The 26495-nt window shown below is 42.4% G+C and overlaps 1 protein-coding gene across 1 annotated transcript in view; it reads left to right on the plus strand.

The window, feature by feature from the left end:
* atos (atos homolog atossa) overlaps positions 1-26495 on the plus strand; it is a 101354-nt gene that overhangs the window by 173 nt on the left and 74686 nt on the right. The window lies entirely within an intron of this gene.

Consider the following 26495-nt stretch of genomic DNA (forward strand, 5'->3'; position numbering starts at 1 on the left):
CTCTTTAAACGAAAGTAAACAAGGCCTAATTGGATAATTCACCTGTGTGTTGTTATTATTGGTGGCCGCACAGTTCTACTTGTGGGGCCACCACCCCCCCACTCGCACCTTCATCAGGTACTGGATCCGAGCCAAACTACTGTGGACACCCCTCACCCTCCTCCTAAAGGCTCCCAATGTATTTTTTAAATTGATCTATTATCATGAGTTCATGAGCTTGGTTATTGCATAATAACTCGATCAATAAATTTAGTTGTGTCAATTGTATTGAGGGTTGTTGTTGTTGCGCATCAATAATGATGTAACGGAGGGGGGGGAAGATTGGAGCTGGTTGAACTGGTTTAGATCAATTATGCAATGTTTACATGGTATCTAATGTATCCCTAGAGAGGTTTGATACTTGAATAGGAGGATCTTGATTGATTCATAGCTTTTATCAATTTGGCCAAGGTCATAAGACAGGGACCTGTTTCTCACATATGCAAACAGGCCACATTCTCAGGGCCCATAAGTTTTGGGGGCCCGTTCGGATGAGAAAACTGACATCTTTTGATATTTTAATTTTTTACTAAAGTACAAACAAATGTTTTTCTTTCTTCATCATGGGGTGGGGACACAGAGCCCATTGCCCCCCCCCCACATCCTGGAGCAGGGTCTCTAGGCTGGGCCCTTCTACAGTGGAATTTATAGCATGGAAAAACAACACAAATAATTGTTCCAGGGATAGAGCCCTGTCAGCCCCACTCTTGTTGAGGGCCATTGCAGTGCTCTCCATGGTCCTATACCCCCCCTGCATATGCCTTTATCTCAGAATGATATGCATAAAGGACTTTCAGAAAGTTGTTTGCCCAGGGTCCGAACTTAATGAGGAATGGGTCCTCATCATAGAAATGCATCAATGATAATATATTGGTGATCGATTATGTAAGAATTGATATGTGGTGAATAATAATTGACATGCTGAACTGAATCTCTTACAATGGTCCTTTTCATTTCGACCGCCATCCTGTTTAGCTCTGATACAAATTTTTTCATCTACTCTAAATCTCATAATCATGAAGGCCCCTACCCCCCCAGGCACTTGAGACACTCTGGCAATGGGAGAAGACCGTCCTGCTTGTAATTTGTTGACAATCTGACGAGAGCTGTTTTGATGTGATTTCAGAGATGTGATTCACTGTAATTAGTAATTACAGCATTCAGTGCGAGTATTTCGAGTTTGTATTCAGTGACAGTAATTGTCTGTCTCAGTTGTTAACACTCATTATACAATGATTAGAATTGTGTTTCGAATGATCAAATACAATCTTGATAAAATATTAATTTCATTTTCTAATAACTGGATGAATCTGGGTACTGGTAAGAACAATGAAATTCTTTCATGTCGAGTAATATTGAATGCACATGGTTTTTTTTTGACAAAGCCAATAGAGTGGTTTTATTCTTGTAAATTTTCACTGATCATGATTTTTTCGCCATTCTTTGATTTCCATGGTTGATCCATAAATATTGATTATACATTTTATTATCTGTGGGAATACTAATTACCATTGTATTTAGAATTATAGGTACCACTGGTAGTGCAAATTAATGTTAAATAGAATTTAACGTGTAAAAGTGAAATCCATTCAGTAAATTGTAACGAACTTGCTGTTGCTGAACTTGATTCAGCGTTTTCTTTTACATTCCACAGGTTTTTTTTTTGTCATGTGAATGAGGTACTTAATGAGTGAGTGAACCTCATTTTGCTAGTATAACCATTGATTTCACAGAAGTTATTCTTACAGGATATTAATGTGTGATGTCAGGAATTTTCGCTGGTATGCTTCCTTGTATCCTTACTTGATGGCATTGACAGGGCGCACTTGGGCTTCTGAAGCTGACAGTTATTTGAAAACTCTTGGAAATCACATCACTATGTTCTCGAAACATCATCTACCTCCTGTCTCAATCATATGTCATATACAAAGTTAGAAAATTAGCACGAAACCACCTGCAATATTTCTAGTGGAATGGCTTCACATTCACGACAAGATTTCTTCCAGTTCTGCCAAAATGTGGTGGAATTCTGTAGGTACACTGCTTCCTTCAAGTATCCTTGTAAGCAGCAGTCACACGGGTGAAGACCTTTCAAATACTATAGCCATTTCATATCCTTACCATGCATACAGTGCCATGGTGCTATAATGGGGAATGTAATGTGCAAAGTCAGGAATTTTTGTTAATGTATAATCTCCTGCGAAAATAATTTTTGCTGTTTGCTTGCTTGCTATTCTACTTTTTAAAAAAATCATTGGTTTATTTCAGGACACCCTGTATATAATATTTGCAATACATTACAAAGACAATGCTAGCAATACTCAGGACGTATTCAGGGCATTTGTAAATCCATTTAAAAGCTGTATGCATATTAGCCACTCTGTTGAAAATGAATCTGTTAAAATTATTTGTGTTAGAACTATATAATGAAAAATAGTACTTGTGTGGGGTGATGATGAATAACATTCAATTTTCACTTCTATCTTTTAGACCTATTGTGGGAATACAGGACATAGTTTTTCACTTTAGCCTTATGGAGTAGCTGCTGTGGTCATGGCCTCCACAAGGGCTGGGCTGGCAAGGCTCCAGGCCTGGGGTCCGGGACGATTTTCATTATTTTTTGTTTTTTCACGCTGTAAATACATCATAAGAGGGCCCGTGAAAGTCTGGTCCGGGGCCCGCAAAAGATCCCAGCCTATGGCCCTACTCCAGGATGTGGGGCCATGGCTGTGGTGGTCATGGTGGTCGGCTGAAGTTGAATTTCTGTCGTTCTCAACTTCAAGGTCGAATGCAAGCCGAGCTCCCAGTTCAAATGTCTTGCCACAGAGAGCAACAGACCTACAACAGTACAATTATTCAATTATTGCCGGAATCGAACCCCTATCATTTTTAATCTTTCAAAAGTATATAAAAGCATGGTAATTTTAAAATTCATGTAAGTACTCACGATCTGACTTTGACTTTTCGGTGGGGGAGGGGGGGGGGGTGACTTAAACAAAGCGAGCGTTTGGGTTTCGCCGCTTTCCCCCCCCCCCCTCCCCCATGACTAGGATCAAAAATGGGTAAGTCTGTGAATTTATTATATGCTTTTTGAGGGGAGCTTTAGGCTTATCGGGGGGGGGGGGGGAGACTGCATGTACTGCTAATAAAATTTATGAGCAAGCGTTTGTTTATTGCAATAGAGTATGCATGAGATTTGCTGCAGATTGGCTATATATTTTTCGTAACTAAGTTGTGCAAAAATTTTCTCGAACTATATAGCTTACACATTCCGGCGGGGATCGGAGCGATCGCCCCCCCCCCGGAAATTAAAAAAAAATTATTATTAGCATAGGCGGGATGGCCATTCGCCCCGCTCACTACGCACATACACATATCTTCGGTGATTTCCCCCTCCCCGTTCGATGATCGCACAGATGCCCCCCCCCCGTATCCGCCTATGATAGGCGGGGCATGGGAAGTATAAGATAATACAGGGAAGTAATGGTACTGCCCCGCAAAATACGAGATTTACTGTCGCCTCACGACCTTTACTTCCATTGCATTGCCTTGAATCCGGGCTTGCAGGGGCGTTGGAGTTGCTGGTGCAATGGGTGTTTGAGCAACCACAGTAACTTGTAGCAAGGGTTCGAACACCTCCATTGAGAGATCAAAATCTTCCGCATAAAGCTCAAGAAAGCATCTGCAGGTTCGAAACTTTTCCTGACGAGCCTGCATTTACCGATCTGGTAATTCATGTGCAATTGCGTATACGTATATCAAGTATTGTGTTTATTTCTTAGGGCAAGGGCTCTCCAAGTTTTAAGTCGCGGCTCATAGGCCTTCGCCAACCTCTGTCAAGGGCGAGGAGTTGGTGCATAGATGAGTGCTCATTCAATGCTTTGAAGATGATTTGATTCTTTATAGACTATTCTGGGGGAGCCGCGGATGCACGATGACAGCCGTGGATGGACAAAGTTTAGAAATCACGGCCTTAGAAATTCCTTTCTATAGAAGTAAATGATAAGGTATGAATATGAAGGACTATCTTCCTTCTTGAAAGAAACGGGGACAAATTATCCAGGTGTGTGACAGTGGTGTCTAATTTCCTTTCCCGATGCTGCTTTTCTTACTGGACCATGAGGTTTCTCACGTGGTGTTCAGTTGCGTACCCATCGCGAGAAAAGAACCGTATACTATGAAAATACTTTTTTAGGGCTTTCTTTTCATCACCAGCAGAGTCATGGAAAAGACTCGATGACGTCATGACTAGCAGCAGCTGCTCAGGGAAGCGTAACTGAGAAGTTGCTTCTCTGCTGTTGGTCAACAGAAGTCATAGTGACAAACGGGGCCATGCTAAGCCTAAATAAGTATGTTGGAGTAAGTGAACAAGAGGCATCTAAGAGGGAAGGGAAAAATATCAGTGCATAAAAAACACACACACACCATGAAAACTCGCGTCTTTTTTTGTTTTTTAGGCGAAATTTCCTCTACGAGGAATTTTTTTTTTTTTTCGGTTGAATGATGGAAGTGCAACCAGAGTTGCATCGAAAGTTCTTTTCTCTCGAAGGGTGGGATTTCCGCGTTTGACTCAGTGAGCCCGGATCCGCCCAGAAAAAATCGTATTATTGCCATTAGGTACTCAATCACTTCGAAAGTAGAAATGTAAATTCTGTATGTGCATTTGCCAGTGATCATATTCACCGACAGACCATCTAAAAGAAAGAAAACATCGAAGCAATCAGTGCCGACTGGCTCCATTAAAACCAACTTAAATTGGCGGCAAGCTTATGGATGGACATCCATGAGCTTGCCCCCAATTTAGGATGTAGGCGTAATTTTGTATTGAGCGCATGGTCTTGAAAGCGCTGTCTTAACAGCGTCATGCCACTTCAGGGCCAGAGCCGCAACTGGGGTAGGGCGGGGATCTAGTGTTCCGGCGCTACCAAGAAAGATGAGTTTACTCTTTTTCGTTAAAAAAAAAATAATCGGGGGTGTCAAAGTGAACATTGGGCCCCGGGGGACAGAGTAAATTTTTATTTATAGTTCTGGCCCTGTCCAGAGCAAATACACTGCTGGCCACCGTAAATGCAACACCCTGAAGGAAGCATGCAAATAATATGAAATTTACAACATGCATTAGCGGAGGTGAGATATGCAAATGATTAGAATTTCAGCGCAGACGCACATCACGCGCGCCTGTGGCGCCACTTCAAAGCGCTATTTAAGGCTTGGAGATTTCGACGATTTGAAGTACGGCAATTGTGTTTTTCTTGTGGTTTTTTCAAAAAAACGATCAAATATGCCTCGTAGAAAACAGCTATCATCTTTTGATCAAGTATCCGAGTTCGACAGAGGAAGGATAGTGGCCTACCGAGATGTGGATTATCTTTCAGGGAAATCGGTAGTCGTGTTGGACGAAACCAAACAACTGTAATGCGGATATGTGATCGTTGGATGCAGGAGGGTACGACGGACCGACGTGTTCGATCGCATCCACCTCAGTGCACCACTTCACGTGATGACAGGCGTATTGTGCGTATGGCAGTGACGGATCGCTCAGCCACATCACGAACCATAGCACAGCACATTCAGTGTGTACCGCATCATCCAGTGTCTGCGCGTACCATTCGACGCCGTTTAGAGCAGAGTGGTCTGTCCGCAAGACGTCCATTGCTTCGTCTACCCTTGACGCAGAACCACAGACGTCTCCGCCGCCAATGGTGCGATGAAAGAAGGATGTGGACGGCACAATGGAATGAAATTGTCTTTACTGACGAGTCACGCTTCTGTCTGCAACACCACGATGGTCGGATTCGAGTCTGGAGACACCGTGGAGAGAGGATGCTGAACAGCTGCGTTATGCACCGCCACATTGGTCCTGCACCGGGTATTATGGTATGGGGCGGTATTGGATATCACTCTCGCACTCCTCCGGTATGCATTGCCGGTACTTTAAAAAGCCAGCGCTACATCTCCGAGGTGTTGGAGCCAGTTGTCCTTCCTTACCGTCAGGGCTTGCCCACAGCCATATTTCAACAGGATAATGCGCGACCACACGTGGCACGCATTGTCCAAAGGTTCTTCGTCAATCGCCAGATTGAATTGCTTCCCTGGCCAGCTCGCTCTCCGGATCTTTCGCCGATAGAAAACATGAGGTCCATGGTTGCTCAACGATTGACCCAGATTACATCCCCAGCTGCCACACCAGATCAACTTTGGCAACGCGTGGAAGCTGCTTGGTCTGCTGTACCCCAAGAACACATCCAAAGTCGTGTGGCAGCGGCGATCTCCAACAATGGCGACTACTCTGGCTACTGATTTTGGCAGGAACCACACTTCACAGAAGTCTATAAATTTAATCATTTGATGCTTGGTCAACATGTTATCTACAAAATAAATATTGTTGCGATATCTCTTGTCTTTCTTGGTGTTGCAATTTGGGTGGCCAGCAGTGTAGTTTGGGGGCAAAAAATCTATCTGGCAGCATAGGCGTAAACTTGTATCTGGTCCATGAGCCCCGACCTTTCACCTCCAATATTTGCCACCATTTCCATAAGACTTATAGAAAAATTGGGTTTGAGCCATTCTAATATTTTCAATAACTTAACGCCTATTGAAAGTACATGTTTACTTACCTTTTCGTACTCTCGGAGGTTACAGTGTCAAATCTTATCGTCAGGACCAGGGGCTCCGATTCCTGAGTAGGCCTTCATGATTTGCGGGGGGGGGGGGGAAGAAGCACATTCATTCAAACCGAGCACAACTCCGGTCTATCGCCATAGGCAATTTACTACCGATTGAGTTGTGCCGGAAGTATGAGTGTGTGTGTGTGTGTGTGTGTGTGTCCCCCCAAAGACCCCAGGCCACGAAAGCGACTGTATACATTCAACTGCCTGACACCTGGCCAGCCGTCACCCAGCCCTCAAAGTCCAGCCGCTCATCCGGCATGGTTTCAAGGGAGCGGGGGAGAGACACAATTTAAATAACCTACATTCACTGACTGACTAAACATTTTGATCCTATTTGCAGTGGGTTCCCTTATTCCGGCTTCTTCTCCCATGGCTTCCTCAAAATCAGGCCCTGACAACGTGTGATTCATGAGGTCTTGTCCGGTTTTGGTATGCCCTATGGCCATGGGGTTCGAGCCCTCTCCCAATATTTTCAATAAATTTAAGCCTATGGATGTGCGAATGCATTATTTTGAGCGAGGAGCTTAGTCATATTGTGGCCCGGTGCGGAAAACAATTCGGTGGATTTCTACAGTATTTGTAGGCAGTACGGGAAGTATGACGAAGGCTATAGATATCTAAAGGCTTGTACATCTCGACCTCAATTTTTTGATTTTTTTCACTTTAAATTCAATAAGAAATGGGAACTCTCTCCTTATGATAGATGGAATAGCTTATCTTCTAATGTCGTGAATTTCCCCACGATAGATATCTTCAAGAAGAAATATGATAAGCTAGGTGGGAGAAATCGAGTTGTCCATACTTGAATGAATGACAACCGTATATCTATGCTCAGAGTATTTTAGTTGTTTAGTTACTTTTTCCTGACCTATTTAATATTGGGTAGCTGTGTTTAGGGACAACCATGCTTTTATATGAGCTTTTTTCATTATTATTTAGTTTTGTTTTTTTCCCAGCCACCTTGTTCGGCAATTCGCCTGATTTTGTGTTTGAATTAATTCTTGGCTGGGGGCGCCGGGATGGCTCGCACCCTTTCTCCCAATAAATGCGAAAGAATCGTGTTTTTGATATTAGACATCTATAAATTGATAGAAATTTTAAAAGGGGTGGTTTTTAAGTGGTCGAAGTCGAAATGAATGCCGTTTTTATGGCATCTAATATTTTGCGATGCGGTGCTTAATCCAGCTCAAGTCAGGACTTACCCAAGATGGCCCTATTCGTAGATATTTTTTCCCCCTTCTGAACAATTATGAGTGTGTATTGCTGGCTCTCAGGTCAGAGCTGGACTGGAAGAGATCTCTGCAACGGGATAATTCTGGTGGCAGAGTTCTGGCCCTCTCAGGTCAGATTTTTCACGGAACCCTCCCTCAATAGTAAATTTTTAAACAGAAACTTTGAGTGGAAAAACAAGATAAGAATAGTCCCGCCCCTCCCCGGACTGGAACCTTGTCAGCACCCCCCCCCCCCCCGCTCTTGTAGGTCCATGCTGCGCGTATATTTCTGAAAGAAAACTTTTTTAACAGCTGTATGTGTAGTACAACTCTTGTTACGAATCTAGGGGTGCTCAACCTTTAGGAGAGTGCGGGCCATTTCACTGACTTGATAACGTGTCTCACGGGCCACGTAAGTGATCTGTGGAAATGTACCGTGGATCATTTGAGTGATCTAGAACTGTGCCACGGGTAATTTGAGTGATGTGGAACTGCACAGCGGGCCGCGTAAGTGCTCTGGAACCGTGCCATAGGTCACTTAAGTTATCTATAAATATGTCGCGGATCACTTGAGTGATTATGTTTGAAGTCTTCGGCCACATCAGGTGACTCTGAGGGCCACAGGTTGAGCATATATGTATTTATTGGTTTCAATGCTTGAAAATCTCGTGCATCATTTTCATGTGCTGATTTGGTGTTTTTTTCTTTTTGTCTATAAATTCACGATTCCGGCCATTGAGCTGCCTGTTATTGTTTGATGGGCGTTCTACATACGCTCTAATTTCTGTGGTTAATGTTTGAAAAAAGAAAGATGGGTTATGACGAGTTCAGTCATGCTGCGACATCCGAAGTTTCAGAGCCATTCGGGGAGTGAGTGAGTGCGATGACCCTCTCGGCAATGAAAGAAAGAGAAAAGAAGACAAAAAAAAGGGCGAAATTTTGTGATGAAGCCCTTCTTCCTTTTCCCAAGCTTTTAGTCGAAAATTACAGCCTATGTGATTTTATGCATTTGTGAACCCGGTCGGTGTCAGTCACCTCCAGGTGCTGCTGCTGCTCATCGATTTGACCCTTTCTTTCATTCATGCCGATTGTCGAATTATGTAGGAGGTTTTTTGTTCGAGTGTTTGTTTATTCATGTCGCTCTGCTGAGCCTTTTGGTGGATTTATAGATGGTCATTTTCTCTCCAGTTGGAGGCATTTATCGTCATTCGTTTGGAGGAAACTCCATAGTTCGCGTAATCGTGGATAAATGACACACACACACACTTGTCGGTTTTGTGACGTAAGTCGGAGGTGACGCATAGTAAATGGCAGCACATCCATGGCGAGACCACATTTCCTTGGTTTTTTTTTTTGAAGTTAATGGCTTTATGTTGTTATTTGAAGAGGTAATGATCGGGAGGGGGGGGGGGTGAATATGACTTGATGAAATCCTGGACGAAGCAGGCGTTTGGGAGTCATAGTGACTACGTTCAAATATGTTTGATATTTGTTGGAATTTGAAGCATCGAAATTATGGAGCTCTCCTTGGGCTAGTAAGTGTTACAGATTAGGAAATCGGGCTCAAAGAATGAATTATCTTGAGATTAGAATTGGCTTCGATTCTTTGAATTTTATTGTGCAGTTAATTTAGTCAACTATACAAAGGAAATCTTAGGCGCCAATACTATTTTTCAAGTTGCCATGGCTGCCTGGAATTTGTCCAGAGATTACCTCCCCCGAGAAGGAAAAAAACACTCTATGCCTCTTTACAACGATATGTTTCTCCGATCCCATGAGTAAGTATTGATAGGCGTTTCACTGTGTAAAAAAAATTAGTTCAGTGTTCATCAAAAATGTGAAGGGGGGGGGGGTATTGCCAGGAATCACTTGCTACATGCATCAGAATTGCTGGCGATGAGTCAAAGTCGAGCAACATATTGTTTGTCTCCTTCCTCTGCCCCCATATTTTATTCGCAAGATAATTTTTCTTAGAACTGGAGGAAAAAATGTCAAAAGGGGTCTGTCTGACACGGAAACGCCGTTTCCTGTTTAAAAGAAGAAGAAAAATGATTCACAAATGACGTCATACCGATGAGTATAATGCATACTGTACATGATTTTTCTTCGAAGTCGGAATTCCTGTCCACCTCCAAAATCATGTTATACCATCAGAAAGGAGGGTTTGAGACGGGGAGGGGGGGTGTTGGAGTAAAAACCCTTTCCCGGAATGCGCGTTTTGGACTCGGCAAGCTGCTAAAAAGGAAGCTGTGATAGAAGCGGGGGTCGGTTGGCTGCCAAATCCATATATTGATCAATCGTTAAGCTCGTTTCAAGTATATACTACTGTTGTAGTTTGGAATTCGTGTGTGGGTAGGAGCGGAAGTACCTGGCCCCTTGCTAGGATGTCTGTTTTGCCCGTCGCCTCTTACATATTCTCCTGGGGTGGAGCAGGAGGAGTTCTCTCCTGGATTTTGGTTGAAATTTCGCAACGACTGGGAAGAGTTACGGTGTCAGTTGACTCTCCCCTCCACATTCCATGTACTTTAATTATTAGATAGGCAAAGTATTGATTGGTGAGAACCGAGGAAGATCTGGGAAAGACAAGCGTAGACTGTTCATCCTCCCCTGTTCACTCTGGTGGTTTCTCAACCTTCCTGTGTAGGCTATGTGGCATTTGTCAGGGTAGTGTCTGGAATGATCACCCCCGAGTTCTTCAGTTAACACTTACGAAATGGCTTCTTGAGGGAAGGACTAAGGACCTCCCCCCCGTGGGGCTATCCCATAGCATTTAGCTATATTTTAACACTAAAGGTTGTGGGAAAGTGGTGCGACTTCTTCCATATAGGTAAAGAAAAGGTTAGAAGGAAGTAAAGAGTTGGCACAAATTTATGAAAATACATTGTTCTTATGATGGCGTAGAACAGGGGCTTTTAACGTTTTTCCAGCTGCGACCCAAAATCCACAAAAAGATCAGCTTCGCTATTCATGAGACTTTTTCAAAATTAGTGAAACCAGTAATACGCAAGTGCATTTATAACAGAGCTGTAAGTGGGATGTGTACGACTCATCTCGGAAGCCCCTGCAAATTATGTTTGGGTCGTGACCTATCGCTAAAAAATTGTTGGCTGTAAATGCATTTGTGTGACCCACATCGGAAGTCCGTACGAATCAAGTTTGGGTCGTGACCCATTGCTGAGGAATCTCTGGCTGAGGGTGAATTCCTGACTAAGTGAATTTGCGGGATTCTTCTCGGAAACCTCTGCAAATCAAGTTTGGGTCGGCAGTGAATTCGAATGACCCATCTCGGAAGCCCTTGCCACCCAATTTTGGGTCGTGACCCATAGGCTAAGAACCCTTATATTTGACCATTGAGGGACGTATACGCATTAGCGCGCCGATCTTGTAACGTACGACCCCGTACAGCGGGTCTAATCCATTCGTGGGTACACAAAATTCCTTTGTGCTCCTTTTATTCCCTTTGTATTCATTGAAAAGTCGGTAGGTTCAGTTGAATATACTCATTTCATAAATTCACCGGTAATGGGGGTACGCATAGCTTTCATTGAGAAAATCATTACTACTTTGCCTTCCCGATCACGTTAAAGCTTTGATCGACCTGGGACAATTTTCCGCTTTTGCCAAACCGATCCCGGGATCTGTAGTGTCCAACGGCACTTCTGAAGGTTTCAGTACAAATTATCAATGAGAGCGATAGTCTTTCTTCTACAAAGAAACGTTTCTTGCGTGTACAATGAAGACGTGGCCGAACTAAACGAAGGATTATTACAGAAGCTGCATTATGAACGCATGGCGTTTATTGCCTTTTATCGTTCCGTAGACACGCACGTGCTCATAGGAAAAAAAAATGAATATAGCCCTTGACGTTAATCTGTCGGACGTGTGTCGCTTCGGGTTTTCTTTCCTCCCCCCCCCCCCTCCTTTTATAATCGGGTCCGGAGTCCGGACCCATTGTTCTCAAAGGGCTCCTCTTTCGACCGAACTCACAAAGAAGCGAAGATTTCGTTCGTTATGGTATCATGATGATGCGCTTGCTGAGCAGTTGGACAGAAATGGTTGAAAAGAAAAGGATCATAATAAGTCCTCATAAGCGATTCCTTGTCATGCTCGTCACGTATTTTTTTTTTTTTTTTCAAAAGACTTTTCGGATTTGCTATTGTTTGTCGAGGGCAACGTAGCAGTTCTAACGTCCCGTACGAGAGTAAGTCACGGTAGTGTTTGGGCGAAAGAAAAAGCTTTCTTTGATTCATGTAGGGCGCATAATTTTTCCTTGAACTTTTTCCCCCATTAATTTCGCCAGATATTCATTATGTGACGCCATTTTTTTTTAATGCATGCCTATTTTTCCTGGTGAGCCAACTGGCTGATTAGATTTACGATGGTGGGTTAAGCTGTGGCTTTACTACACCCCAAGGGATATACAGTCAAACCTCGTTAATGAGTCACTCTTGGGAGAGAAAAAATATGACTTAGTAAGCGGAGTGACTAGTTAAACGGAGTAAGCCATAGCTGTGCCAATTCCTACCTGAGGACAATTGGGACTTACAAAAGGTGACCCGGTAAGCGGAGTGACGTGTTAACCGGGTGACGTACTAACGAGGTTTGGCTGTATTCGCTTGATTGTACTAGCGATTGCACTCGCTTCGGCAGTACATATCCTAAAATTGGAACGATTACGGAGGAAGCTGCTAGTTGGGCATGCATGATCAGGGCTGGAGCTAGAGGGGGGGGGGGTTCTGTGTTAAGGGGTCTCGAAGGTGCTCAATCTTTTTGAAGCGTGCTAGCCACTTCATTGATTTGAAAACGTGTCTTGGGCCATATAAGTGTTTTGTGAATGTGCCGCGGGTCACTGAAATGATCTGGGAATGTGCCGTGGGTCACTTAAGGGATGTAAGAATGTAACGCGAACCACACCTAACTAATCTAGCACAGTGCCCCAAGTAACTTGAATGATCTGTAAATGTATCGCGCGTCACTTAAAAGAGTCTGGTTATGTGCTGCTTAGTGTATTTCTACGAAATTAAGTTTGAGGTCATGGGCCACATCAGATGACTGATGTGGAAGGGCCACATGTTGAGCATATGTGTCTTATATGACTGAGGATCGTGCACAGGGCTGTAACTAGGATTTATGCCACCCGAGGCAAGCATAATTTTGCCGCTCCACAACTTTAAAATTCGATAAGTTATATTTCTTTGTTCCCACCTAAAATTGCTGCCCCTAAATTTTTCCGCCCGGGGCAGTTGCCCACCCCCTCTAGTTTCAGCCCTGATCATGCAGGCCAACTAGCAGCTTCATCCGTATTGTTCCAATTTTAGGATATGTACTGTCGAAGCGAGTATATCCCCCCCTGTGATGTAGTAAGTAGTTAGTTTCCTGGGACGCAAACATTTTTGGCCCCACTTAAGCCCCAATTTTAGATATGTTAGGGAGGAAAACGTTTTTTGCACGTACATATATATATATATATATGTATGTGTATATATATATATATATATATGTATGTATATATATATATCTGGGGCATCGAACGTGTTTCGAACCTGTGGGTGCTCAGCTTCAGGAAAAGTCTGAAGGAAATTTTAATTTCTGAATGAATTTTGGGGTACTCGGACCCGTTATACAATTTCCCGTGGATGCTCGAGCATCCCTAGCTGCTCCCCCCACCAACTCCGACGCCACTGGAACATATGCACTTGGAATATGTGAAAATGCCGAAAAGTACCTGCGCAATGTTTGCACACACTAAAAAATAAAAGTGAGCTCATAATAATCAACGATTTTGGGGAATCTTATTTGACAAAGGATCTGGGCGCCATGCCATCGGAGGCATATGCCTACGGGCTGAAGAGGAGGCTAAAAAGGTCCAGTGTGACAAATTCTAGTAATTGGTGGTCAAATGCATTAAATACGTAAAGAAAGATCGGGAGAAACGCGGTAAAATGTGAATAGACTGTAGACAAGCCGCGGATTCCATGAAGTTGGGGTGCCTGCGGATTTGGGTGCCACGAGGAAGCCACTGTCATTACACTTCCTGGTATTTTAATCCCGTTTTATGACCCTTTTTATTTCAGTATTATGTAATTTAGTTTGAGTATTTCCTTTGTTTGATTCTAACGAATGTGAGTAATTTCAGTTTCAAGGCGGGGGGAAGTCTTGATCCCTAGGCTGGAACCTTCAGTGGATTCCCCCATTCCAAAATTTTCCACTATAATGAATTTACAATGCAAAAAAACAAAGTAACATGCAGGGTCTTCAACCACTGACACACCGAGGGCCACATTTTCAGTTTCAGCCAGGCTAAGCTTACTACGCATATTATTAAAGAGCACGGCGGGCCTTGAAAACCCGTGATGTAGTGATTTGAAGTGATTCTTTTCTAGACTATTTCTGGGGAGCCGTGGATGGAAGAAGTTCGAGAACCACTGAACTAAGCCATTAAATTAGGAACAAATTGGGTGAGAGTAAAAAGTATGAATGCATAAAAAAAACCCTAGCTCCCCCACCTAAAAGCAGATTTATAATATTTCGATAATCCGAGTTTTTTAGTAATCAGAGGTGTCCTCGGTCCTGTTTACCTCGGATTATCGAGACTACTCAAATTCTTGAATGCTACTCGATGTGGGGGGGGGGGGGGGGTTCGATCAATACCACGAGAGTGTGAAAGTGTTTGGCACAAGCATCGACCACTTTCTTGCAAGAGCGATTGATACGTCGAAGACACCTGATATGAGTTGGAAGAATGATCCGTGAACCGGAGAGAGAGAGAGGCATAGATAGAAAGAAAAGAGAAGCCGTTTTTTTGTGAGATGGCGAATTCGATTTCGGAGAACGATAGCCCCGAGAAGGGCTTTCGTAATTTGCCATCGATTGCGTCTTTCTGAAGAACAAAGACGAGAAATTGCTTCGTGTTTGTGAGTGTGTGAATTGAGGAAAATTGATGACGTCACTTCTATCCGCACAGATCCTGTGACTACCAACCAACATGCGACTTTATTGCATACATGCATGCTTTCTCTGTGCAAGTGTTTTAAAATTACACGTCTTTCACAAACAGCATTGCTCATTTGTGTGAGATTATTTTGTACCGACAACAAACCGATATCTTCTATTCGTAGAACTTGACAAATAAAACAGCAAGTTTTGATTCGCCATCAGTTTTTTCTCTCTCCCCCCCCACCCCCCCTCGTTAATAATCTTTGGTTGTTATTAGTCATGACCCTTTTTTTTCTTGTAGATAAAGTGGTTTTTTTTTGTTGTTCTCAAGGTCTTCAAAGGGTGTTTAAGGAGTGACAAGATGACAGCAGCAGTGGCTCGTTCAAGTTTTTTTTAATTTTTATTTTAAGCATCGCATGGTAAAGACTCGTGTACACGAGAGGAGAAATCTGCGGAATAACGTGTTCACATGATTTTCCTGTTTTATTCTTGCCTCAAAACCGCGAAAATTCAGACTCATGACAGACATGTAAATTGCATAGTACCGCCGCTATTATGATTATTTGTGACGGGTTAACCTTGAGAAAGAGAGGGGGGGGGGGTCGCTATATACCTCGTCTGTGCTGTTGCTGCTTCCCTGCCCCGTTTATGGTTGTTAAAATTAAGTCGGGCCTATCTGAATCGATTTAATTAAGGTTATGCCGGTGATTATTTATGGGGAACGCGTTTCGTCCGTGTTGTGTGATTAATACTCTTGCGAACGAAGATGAAAATTATATGGATTAAGTGTTAATTTTCTATATTTCGTAATACACACGATGATTCGGAATAGAAATTCGTTGCTGCACTCGAGCTGGGACCGAATTTAACACGTGGAGACCCTATGGGGAAGTGGGCAAAGTTGGCAATAAGATGTAGTGACTCTACATTGAGGGTTAAAGGCTACGTTATAGTAAAGCTACCTTCCCCCCCCCCCCCTCAATCTTCTCTCTCATTGTTATGCAGCTTCAAACCGCGTAAAAACGTGTTAATAAACTGTTATGAGGTGTGGGTATTAAACTGCACATCGACTCCAGTCATATCGCCATACAGCAATTTAATACCGATCGGGTTGGGTCGGAAATGACGGTGCCATCTATCGTTGGTCGCCCCAGGTTTGGTAAGGGAAGACCTTGTCATCTATGTTCTTCCCCGGGATCGAACCGCTGACCTGCCAGTAGCCACACCTCATAGACCGAATGGTGCATCTTACCACGGCACCACTGGAGCTATGAGGTGTGGTTAGCATTGCGCGGGATTTTTTAATGTGTCTGTTTTGCTCAGCTTAGAATAACAGCACGGTGTGGGTTAACCCGGCTTTAGGAGCCTCATTGAAAAAAAAATTTCTAGGGCCGAATTTTCCACCGGTAGGGATGGGTGTTCGGCGACAGGGTCAGAGGTATCTGATTGATCAGCGAATAGAAATCGTATAAATTTGTGCCGCTTTCCCTATAAATTACGCTTCTCCGAGCGAATGCAAGACTTTCCCCATGCAGAAATCAGACCCTTCTGTCAAAGTTTTTGTTGGGGGCTAGTAAGATAATCGAACATTATGTGGTACATGCATCTGAGGCCAGAATTACACTATAAAAGGTTTATAAAATTTTTTATAATTAAATATTCTTTTATAAATTTCTTTTTAAAAATTTTTGCTGCTTTTAAAATGAAAAATCTAACCAACAAGCGTATCGGTTATATTCGAGCAAATGCAACCGATAATGTTATTGGTTGTTTTTTAAGTTTTGTAAAAGAGATTTTATCAAACTTTTATAGTGTAATCCCGGCCGGGTAGGCCCCACGTTTCAAGAGGTCACTGCCCGAAGGCACATTAGGATGTCAAATATTTCGCGAGAACCAGGCGCGGCTCGAGAAAAAAATCTCTACCCGAGCGGAACTTACTTGCGGTGCCCCTGACCACGTTTTTTTGGTTGCCAAAGCTTTTTTTTTTTTTTGCCCGTTTGACTCGGATTTGGCACCGCCGCATGCGGTCGCACGGTCCAAGAACCGCCTCTGGTGGAGTCGTCTCTAATGATGTCGAGGCATTTCTACAACATACTCAAAAGTGCCGTAACACACTTACCAGGAATCACGACTGTATTAGTGTTCGCGTGAGACACGTATTGTCTCACGAGATTCATATCCCCCCCCCCCCCAGCAGTGCCGTTGAGGTGCTTATAAAGGAGAGCGGACTCGTCGTCCATCTTTGGGCAAACAACAGATTTGCTGGTCCGAGTGATGTCTGAAATCGTTTGCGGGAAAAAAACGGGGTGGGGGTGGAACTGATATAGTGATTGACTATAAACGACAATTCCGACGTCACACGTGCACGCAAAGATTGCGGATTAGTCAGCCTGGTATTTCAAGGAATTCTAAATGGATGAATATGGACACCACCTATAACAGAAAGCCTCCGCGCGAAGCTTTGACGTCACCGAAGTCGTCCATTTCACTTGTAGCCACTAGATATGCCAGTCCGACATATGCGAAATCTAATTTTTTTTTTTTTTTTTTGCAGTATATCCAATTACTATAGGTGAAATGGATGACTTCAGTGCCGTCAGCTTCGTGCGGAAGCTTTCTGCTATAGAATTGATGTGAATATAGGTGTTGATATGGATCCCCATGACTCGCTTTGACGCTCCACTGTCGTTTTCTATTTCGTGAGTTTCGCGCGCAGACTCAGTTGAACGTCCGCTCCAATTTTTTGAGTATAATGTTGATTTCGATTCCAAAAATTTACGAAATCGTTGAAAGTGCTACGAATTCTGTATTAAAAACAAGTGGAAAAAAAGGCGAGAGAACACCACCACCTGCATACATCGAGTATTAAGACACCCACACATGTGATAAGATGGAGAGCGGAAGTTCTCTTCTCCAGTTGCGTAATCTATTAAAAATTCACCGATTCTTGTTTTTACAGCTGTGCACTTCCTAGTGATTCCCCCCCCCCCCCCCCGTATCTACTTCTAGTTGAAAATTTTCAAAGTAGATATCACCAGTCTTTTTAGAGTCTTCAGAATTAGGTTAAGGCTGGTTTTTATTCTATTCAAAGAAAGGCATGTTCACTCAAACCTCTCTACGGTGGCTAATAATTCCCTTTTTTTGAGGAGCTTCGTAAATGAAATTCGCTCGTGATGTTGAAAAAACACCATTCGAGTTGGCTGGGTTGGTAACCGGAGATGAATGTTTTTTTTTTATATATATATGTACGTATGAGGTACTAGCCTCGTTTCTCTAAAAGAGTTTTTGTTGTCATTTTACTTGATAAAACTTGCCGAGGAAGTGGGACAATTGTAAGAGCCATTGTGTCATCCACTCTTTCTTCTTCAAAACAAAAAAAAGGGGGGTATAACTATGAAGTAGCGTGAAATCACATCGACTTTAAATGGGTGTAAATGTACATACACTGGAAAGTATGACGAAGTATCCCCCTGGCAGTGCTGCTCTGTTTGCACCCATCCTTCGGGAACGCTTCGATATCTCTCCGAGATGTGAAGTGAGGTGTGTGTCTGGCCCTTCAAATATTCAGTAATTAATGTTGAATTCTTATAAGATGTTTCCGATAGCTAAAATGGAATTTTTGCAGATTTTTGTGTGGGAAATTTTGTGAATGGAATTTTTGTCTTGGTCTTGGATGCTAATCGTTATTCATCTGAATTTCTTACTAGAGAAGGGGGCCCACGGAGACGCTATAGCGTTGGGGCGGGGGCTCCTCAAATGGAGCTTATGAATTCGGTAAAATCTCGCCGAGCTCTGGAAAATACTATTGCCTCACAGTTCATTTCTTTAAGGCCCTTTCGCACGGGTTAAATAATTTAGTAGTTAACTTAATTTCGAGTTCATAGCGTGTAAACAGTGTGTTCAAGTTGTTTAGTAATCAAGTGATTAAGTGGTTAGGCATATAAGGGCCGTGTTCACAGACATGGTTTAAACTGTAGTCACAGTTTTTGGATAAGAGATCAACGTAGATTGGTTAAAAACCTGAATTTAACCAATCCGTGTCGATCTCTCATCAAAAAATTGTGACTACAGTGTTTCTCAACCGCCGGGCACTGACATCAGTCAAACCGGGCCGTGAGTAGTTCACCGTTTCATTTTCACCCATTTATTTCCCATTAGTTGTGTGTATGACCGGGCCTTCCACTAACAAAAATGAAATCAACCGGGCCGTGGGCGTCCAAAGGTTGAGAACCACTGGTTTAAACCATGTCAGTGAATACCGCCCTAAGTACAATAGAAACCATTCGATTCAATCGAATCCATCCTCGATCAAGTATGAGTTATGCGCATGCGCCAGTGAGCGTTTTCTCGTGTTATCAAACGATTGTTCTTGGCCATATACCTAACTAAATTGTTACTAAACGTTGAGACAGGCCTTAAAAATATTTAACTGCTTAAAATTTAACTGACACTACTAAATTACTTAACCCGTGTAAACACATAAGTGGGTAGAGGCTGTTCGAACGGGAGGGGGGGGGGAAGAATTTTGCCTCCGCCCTCCCTCTTACGCCCATATTAATACAATTTTTTTTACTGAACGGGGGGGGGGTAGAAATCGACCCTTCCCTCTGTTCCGCCTATGTGTGAATGGGCCTTTACTTGAAGATGATGAACACGACTACTACTAAAACGCGCATGCACATTGTAAACAATCCATTGAGGAATTTCTAACGAATTTGTGCATGTTTTAAATCGCTGTGAATGGGTTGTGTACCTAACGTAACATTTTTTTTTTTGAGGAATGCGTTTTGTATGTTTTAAAGAACAAAAGGGGGGGGGGGCTAAGTACATCAAGACAGTGTGACCTGTCATATGACAAATTTCACGATGGCAATGCTGATGGACTTATTTTGGCAACAATCTCTGAAGCTGACTCTAGCCATCAAGATTCTCTCCCCTGCAGATCTTACTTCTGTCCGGAATTTTTTTTTTTCTCGGGGGGGGGGGGGGGTTAAAAAAGACCCGGTTTTAATGAATGAAAAATGGTGGGACATGAGGACATAATCCTAACACCCGTTTCAACCAAACTAATTTTCTACATACCTACATGCACAAGATGCTTCTCCTGCGGTTTAGTTGAACGCATTATGTTTTCCACTGGTTATGGCTATGATCATAGGTTTACCCATGACACACATGTTTATCCATTGTCATCACTTCCTCGCTCACACGAATTTCTATAAAATTGCTCCATCCATTCTCCCAAAAGTGACCTTCAAATCACTTTTTTTTTTATCGTTAATGACTGAACCCTTTTCTTTTTCTATTTGAGCCATTGTCTTATTAGAGCGTAAAGGCCAACCAGATGTTGGAAACGTCCCGTTTCCGAACCATTGAATGTTTCGGAATCGAAAAATGGTAAATACAATAAAACACGTTTTTGAAGAAGAAGAAAAAAAAAATTCTTTTCCTTATGCATTTGAAATGGACAAAACTCCTTAAAACGTTTCGACCCATTTCCCTGGCAGTAATAAAGTGCATATAGATACTTTATATTATTGTTATTTGCTTATTGCATACATGCACAAAACTTATTAACGTATACGGGATGAGGTGAGCGCCGCTGGTGGTGGTGTTGTACACTCTATCTGCTCTAGTAATTTCGGTTTCCTTGATCTAGAAAAAAAAAATTTCTGAATTCAAATGACTTTTGAATATATATTTGCGGCTCTTTTATTTGACAAGCTGTCATTTTGGTTTTTTTTTTTTGTCGGAGTTTTCCATTGAAATTGGATAAGGAAAGATGTGTAACGGTGAGAGTTTTCGGGTTTTTTACCTGTTTTGCTTTAAATTAGGGATAATTTCCATCTTGAAGGTGAATGAACTACTTTTGTATCTTTTCAAATGTGTTGTGTATGCAGTGAATGGAAAAATACATGTATACACACAATTACATAAAAATTTTGTTTCGGTTTTATGAAAAGGGAGTGAGTAATGATACGCTCGTTCGTTTTTTTTTTCCCTCCCCCCCCCCCCCCCTACTTGTATTGAGATTCGGGTCAAAGACCGAATCACCGAGGAGGTCTCTGGACTCGGATCGTTCGTTCATCAGGGTTGCTGCTGCTTGTTGGTGACGTGATTCACTCGTATTATACTTGAACCAATTGCCTTTTAATGTATGAATTATTGTTCTTATTAATGAATGGAGGGGGGGGGGGTTGTTGTTCAGGTATATTTTTGTTTTACGCTTTGGATCCGTTATTCGGGTTCTAAACTCATTTATCCTGACACAACTATTGAAAACAAATTTCTCAGTGGACCCGTATTATCATATATTAATAACCCCTCCACTTCTGATGCATTCCAGTGCCCACCTGGCGATATCGCCCTTTCCTGGAAACATTGCGTTATTCGAATGTAGTAAGGAGTGTTTCCATAGGCGGAGATAGACTTAGAAGTCTGGGGGCGGGGGCACGATGATGTCAATTCATATACACATATACATTATATTTGCCCACTCCACTTTTGACGCTGGGGGGGAGGGGAGCAATGCCCCCATACGCCCCCCCCCCGTATCTCCGCGCCCGTGAGTGTTTCTCAAAGATCGCGGCACGGCTCCTAAGGGCTTCGCCAAACTTTCGGCAGGAGCTCCCCGACGAGCTGGAAATGTGTATGTGTGCCTATTAATGTATTTATGCTCTGAAGTGGTTCTTTTACAAGGGAAAATACTGTATACTGAAAAGGAGGTATCTCTGGGAAGCCGCAGTGAACCATGACTAGGACAAAGGGAAGCCACGAGTAGCAAAAGTTTGAGAACCACCGTCGTACAGTATACAGTTGATCTCAGAGTTCTGTGTTTTGTTTCTCCATCGTGAATTTTATTTAGACAAAATATAATTCTTTAACCACTTTACGATCAAGAACTTAATATTGCGTTCAAACACCAGTGGGATAAATTCAAACAAATTCTCTCCGTTTTCTTTTCTTATCACCGGAAAGCTTTGTTGTAACCCTATAATTTTTTCCCCTCTTCGTTTTTTCTATACCCTGATGGTGGGGCTTTTCCACATATGATGTATTATATACATAATAAGAGTGAAAGAGAACAGAGGTAGGGTGAAAAGAGAAAACTACTTCATACCTACTCTCTTAGCCTACTTGTATATTATATTGTTTCACTCTTGTTTTTTTTTTACTTCCCTTTTCTCCTCTTCTTTTTTTTTCCTTTTTCTAGCGTGCGGTTAGGTTAGGACAAGGTTACCATATTTATCGCAAATTGGACTCGTCAAATAGAGATTATTCGAATTTGTTGCCAATCAAATTATTGTAAGCGGGGGGGGGGGGGGTTAAGGGTCCTGCGAAAAGTCTCGACTGGAGGCTTCACTTGAAAATGTGGGGGGGGGGTCATCTGTGAACTATTTGCTTTGTGGAGATCCGAGGTTTCTTTAGAACGGAAGAGTTCGCTTTTTTGTCGTCAGTTTCGCAAATAATACTTGCTCCAAATGCCAGCAGTTTTACAACATTATGCATTTCCATGGTGTGTTGTGTATGCGTTGAATGGAAAAATACGTGTACACATACAATTACATAACATTTTTTCGTTCGGTTTGTGAAAATAGAGTAAGTACCATCACGATCCGCTAGTTCTTTTTTTCCCCTTTACTTATATTGAGATTCGGGTCAAAGACCGAATCACCGAGGAGGTCTCTGGACTCGGATCGTTCGTTCGTTCATCAGGGTTGTTGTTGCCTCTGCTGCTGTTTTTTGGTGTCGGATTCACTCAGATTGTACTTGAACCAATTTTCCTTTTTTAATGTATGAATTGTTCTTATTAATGGGTTATGATGTTCACGTGGCTTTTAGTTGGACGCTTCGGGGCCGTTTTTCCGGGCACTTGTCAAACTTATTTGTCCCAACAACCCCCTTCTCGGAGGAAAAAAATTCTCAGCTGAAGGGTAGGATTCTATGTTGCAGCCAGCTTTTCCACTGCAAATTCTATTTAGACGAAATCAATATAATGCCCGCGAAGGATGTCAGGGCTTTGTGAAGATTCAAAAAGAGGTTTTTTTTTTTTTTCTAGAGTGAGAGTTCGCTTTTGTCGCCAGTTTCGAACGCGCTGCTTGCTTCGAATTCCAGTGACTATTGAAATTTTTCAACAATGTGTTGGGAATTTTTCAATAGTATGTATTTTCTACAATGTATCGGCAAATTTTCAACAGTAGATATCCTATGCATTTTCAAAATTTTTTTAGTAATTTTTCAGCAGCACAACATTTTTAACTATGTGTTGGAAACAATAAGCACTGTCAGTATTGTATTGGGAACACTATACGCCGTCAGCTCGTATACAGGCCAATTCGGACGTGGCCCGGAGAGCCTGACAAAAATTAAGACCTGATTTGAAATTTTCTAGAATAATAAGCCTGTAAATTTGACAGGTAGGGCCTCAAAGTTTTGCCTGAGGGCCCACGATGGTCTTAAAAGATGGCCCTGCTGTCAGCATTGTGTTAGGGATATACTACGCACTCTCAGTACTGGGTTTGGAAAAATATGCGCTCTCAGCCTTTTTTTTTTTTTTTTTTTTTTTTTTTGTGAATAACGCGTCTTACTTGAAGCATTGTTTGAAAATCCATTGTTATCGAACGTGTTCTTTAAAAAAATTTTATAGGGAAACTTAGGGTATTCAGAAAGTTTAAAATCTTAAATTTTCTGAATACCTATCTTCTCTTCCATTATTTACTACTATAACACATTATTCTTATTTGCTTGCCCCCTAGTGGTGATTTCGGGGACTAATCTAGATTTCCTCCGCTTTATATTCAAAAACGTTCGTTATTTTGAAGAAAGAGTTCATCTATTTGCAGTTTCGTTCTCAGGAATTTCTGTTCTTGGCGACCAACGTTACCAACTCAGTGTCGCTATAATTACTCATTCCTGGATGGCTGCTGTTTTCTTTCTCGCTTATTTTCCTGTGTGTGTGTGTGTGTGTGAGAGAGAGAGAGATCCTCAAAGTCAAGTTCTTGGCAAACAACGCGAGGCTGGAAAAGTTGCGTGTAAGTGTCGATTGCGTAAACGTGAGACATTTCCGAAATAAAAATGGTGATGCGTTTCGAAGGCATTTTCGACCAGTGAAAAATTTTTATGCACATCGTAATTTTGTTTTTCATTATTCATGGGAAGGAGCTCATGTGTCAGTCATGTTGTTGGGAAAGTGTGTAGATACGTGGATATTAAAAGAGTTCATTGCTCTCCATGCGAATGATTTGTTTCTATTTTCTTCTCCACATTGGCGTGTTGGTCGTGTTGTTAGCGGCACGCGAAAATACCTTTCGGGGAATCCCCTTTATGACGTAGTAGGGCTTATTACGGACCTTTTTTCTCGTGATTCCAGAAAAATCACATGAACCCGTTCGACGCTATTCTTTTTCTCGTATGCAAATGAGCCACGTGTTGCCGAATTGCCTTCTCCCAACGCTTTTCCGATAAAGTGTTCAGGATCTGAAATGCGATAGTACCATATCTTTTTTTTTAAGTTTCCGATAAGGGCTCGGTAACGTTTGAATAATTATGTTGTTAATGTACCCGTAGTGGTTATATCGATTGCACGAGAACAGGGCTTACGTGACCAGATAACTGCTGTTTTTTTACCGGTTGGCTATTTTGTGGCAAATCTTGCTCATTTGAATATATCACGACGCGTTCGTCAATTATTGATAGGTTTTTGTCGGACGAGATGGGGGGGGGGGGCAGTGAATTCTTCGCCCACTCGTCACGATTCTCGCCAATTATAGATGAAGATTGCGGTGGCGTCAGTGATCTTCATAATGTGGTTCAAAAATATATGCCTATGCAAAGTGAACCCCTCCAAGGGGGGCCGCACTCTATTCCTCAAATAACCGGGCCCTTTGTAGAGGGAGCGGCTTGAGTGGATACTGGTGTTTGGACCAGAAAAGAAGTAGTACAGTGAATCCCGCTTATAACGTTTCCTCTTAGAATGTTTCCCGCTTGGTACGACTCTTTTTCGTCGTTTTTGGTAATGCCCATCGAGATTTTCCATTTAACCACTTTACAATCAAGGACGTAATATTGCGTCCAAACACCAGTCGAATAAATTCTAACAAGTTCTGTTTCCTTTCCTTCCTCTCTCAGCATCGCGAAGGTTTGTTGCAACCCCATAATTTTTTTCCCCTTGGTTTTTTTTTATATCCTGATAGTGATTTTTTTCCCCCCACATATGATGTATCTTTCTTATAAGAGGGAATGAGAAGGGAGGGTGAAAAAAAAAATCTCTTTTTTACCTGCATTCTTATCAACTTATCTATTATATATTGTTTTGCTCTTTTTTTTGACAAGGTTTCCATATTTATTACAAATTCGTCAAATAGGGAGCATCCGAATTCCTTGCTCAGTCGCTTGTAAACGAAAGGGTTAAAGCGTTTTCCCGCTTGTAAGACGTTTTTTCATTTACAGTTTTTTTGGAAAACGTTAAAAGAAAGATCCAATGAATAGAGGTGGATCCGTGTGAAAGGTTTTCCTGTCTTCTTAACATTCGCCGCACAGGCGTGAGTAAGAGAGGGGCGGACGGTCAACTTCCCCTTCATCTTTTCATGTTCAATAGTGAAGGTGGCAGGTGACTGAATTTCGTATGCTGTGAATTCCTGCTCTTTCCGGTGAGACTTTGGAATGAGGGACCCGGGCTCTTTGCATTCGCGCCTTGAAGTTGGAGAACAGCAGAACACGATGCATACTCATTGTCCTAGCACTAGTAATAGGGAACATAATAATATAACACGTAATTCCTCGCCAAGGGATAGCGTATTGTGGGAGTCCTCACATAAAGGGGTTGACAAAACTTCAGCCCTGGAGTAACAGGATGGATCCATTATTTTTTTTCTATTTTGGTTTATATATTTAGTTTTGGGGGGGGGGGGGCGCATATTGAAGCACCAAAGAGTGCAGATGCTTTTGTCCCATTTAATGCTCCTGAGGTCGTGATTGAATCTCTATTCGAACCCTAAATTTGCATTCAAGATATTGTAGTATCCTAGTGTAAATTTAGTTAAGTAGAAATTGTCATACGGGTGCTTTTATGATGCTGGAGGATATGAACTATGTTTTAGACTCGGAAAAAACTTGAAGATCATCCGACTCTGCGTTGTGCGCCTTGGGAGTGGGGGGGGGGGGGGCGTTGAACTGTGGATAAATAGACTGACAAAGGGAGCCGCATATGGTAAAAGTTTGCGAACCACCGGCTTAGGTGGATTTTTGCCACCTGTGGGCTATAAAATTATTCTGCCCCCCCCCCGCCGTTCTAATCAAATTCTCTTGACCCAAATTTGCTGCCCCGAGGACATAGCCAACAACCCCCCCTAAAGAAGGGGGGTGTTTCTTTAGAGGGGTAGTAACCAGTAGCGTACCTGAGAATTTTAGTTTTTCTAAGCAAGGGGAGATAGATATACAAGAGCTCTAAGCGGACTACACCAACACTAGCATAAAGAAGAGGGTTAAGAATACCCCACTAAAGAATCTTAACCCTCTTCTTTAGGGGGTGTTGGTGTAGCCCGCTTAGAGCTCTTGTACATCTCCCCCTTGCTTAGACAAATTTAAAATTCCGAGATATGCTACTGTTTATCGATACAGACCTACCTCTAATGGTGGG

This window comes from Pholcus phalangioides, unplaced genomic scaffold (genome assembly GCF_987345545.1).
Source record: "Pholcus phalangioides strain wild (caught in Gottingen) unplaced genomic scaffold, Ppha-v1.0 ptg000042l_1, whole genome shotgun sequence".
Lineage (NCBI taxonomy): Eukaryota > Metazoa > Arthropoda > Arachnida > Araneae > Pholcidae > Pholcus > Pholcus phalangioides.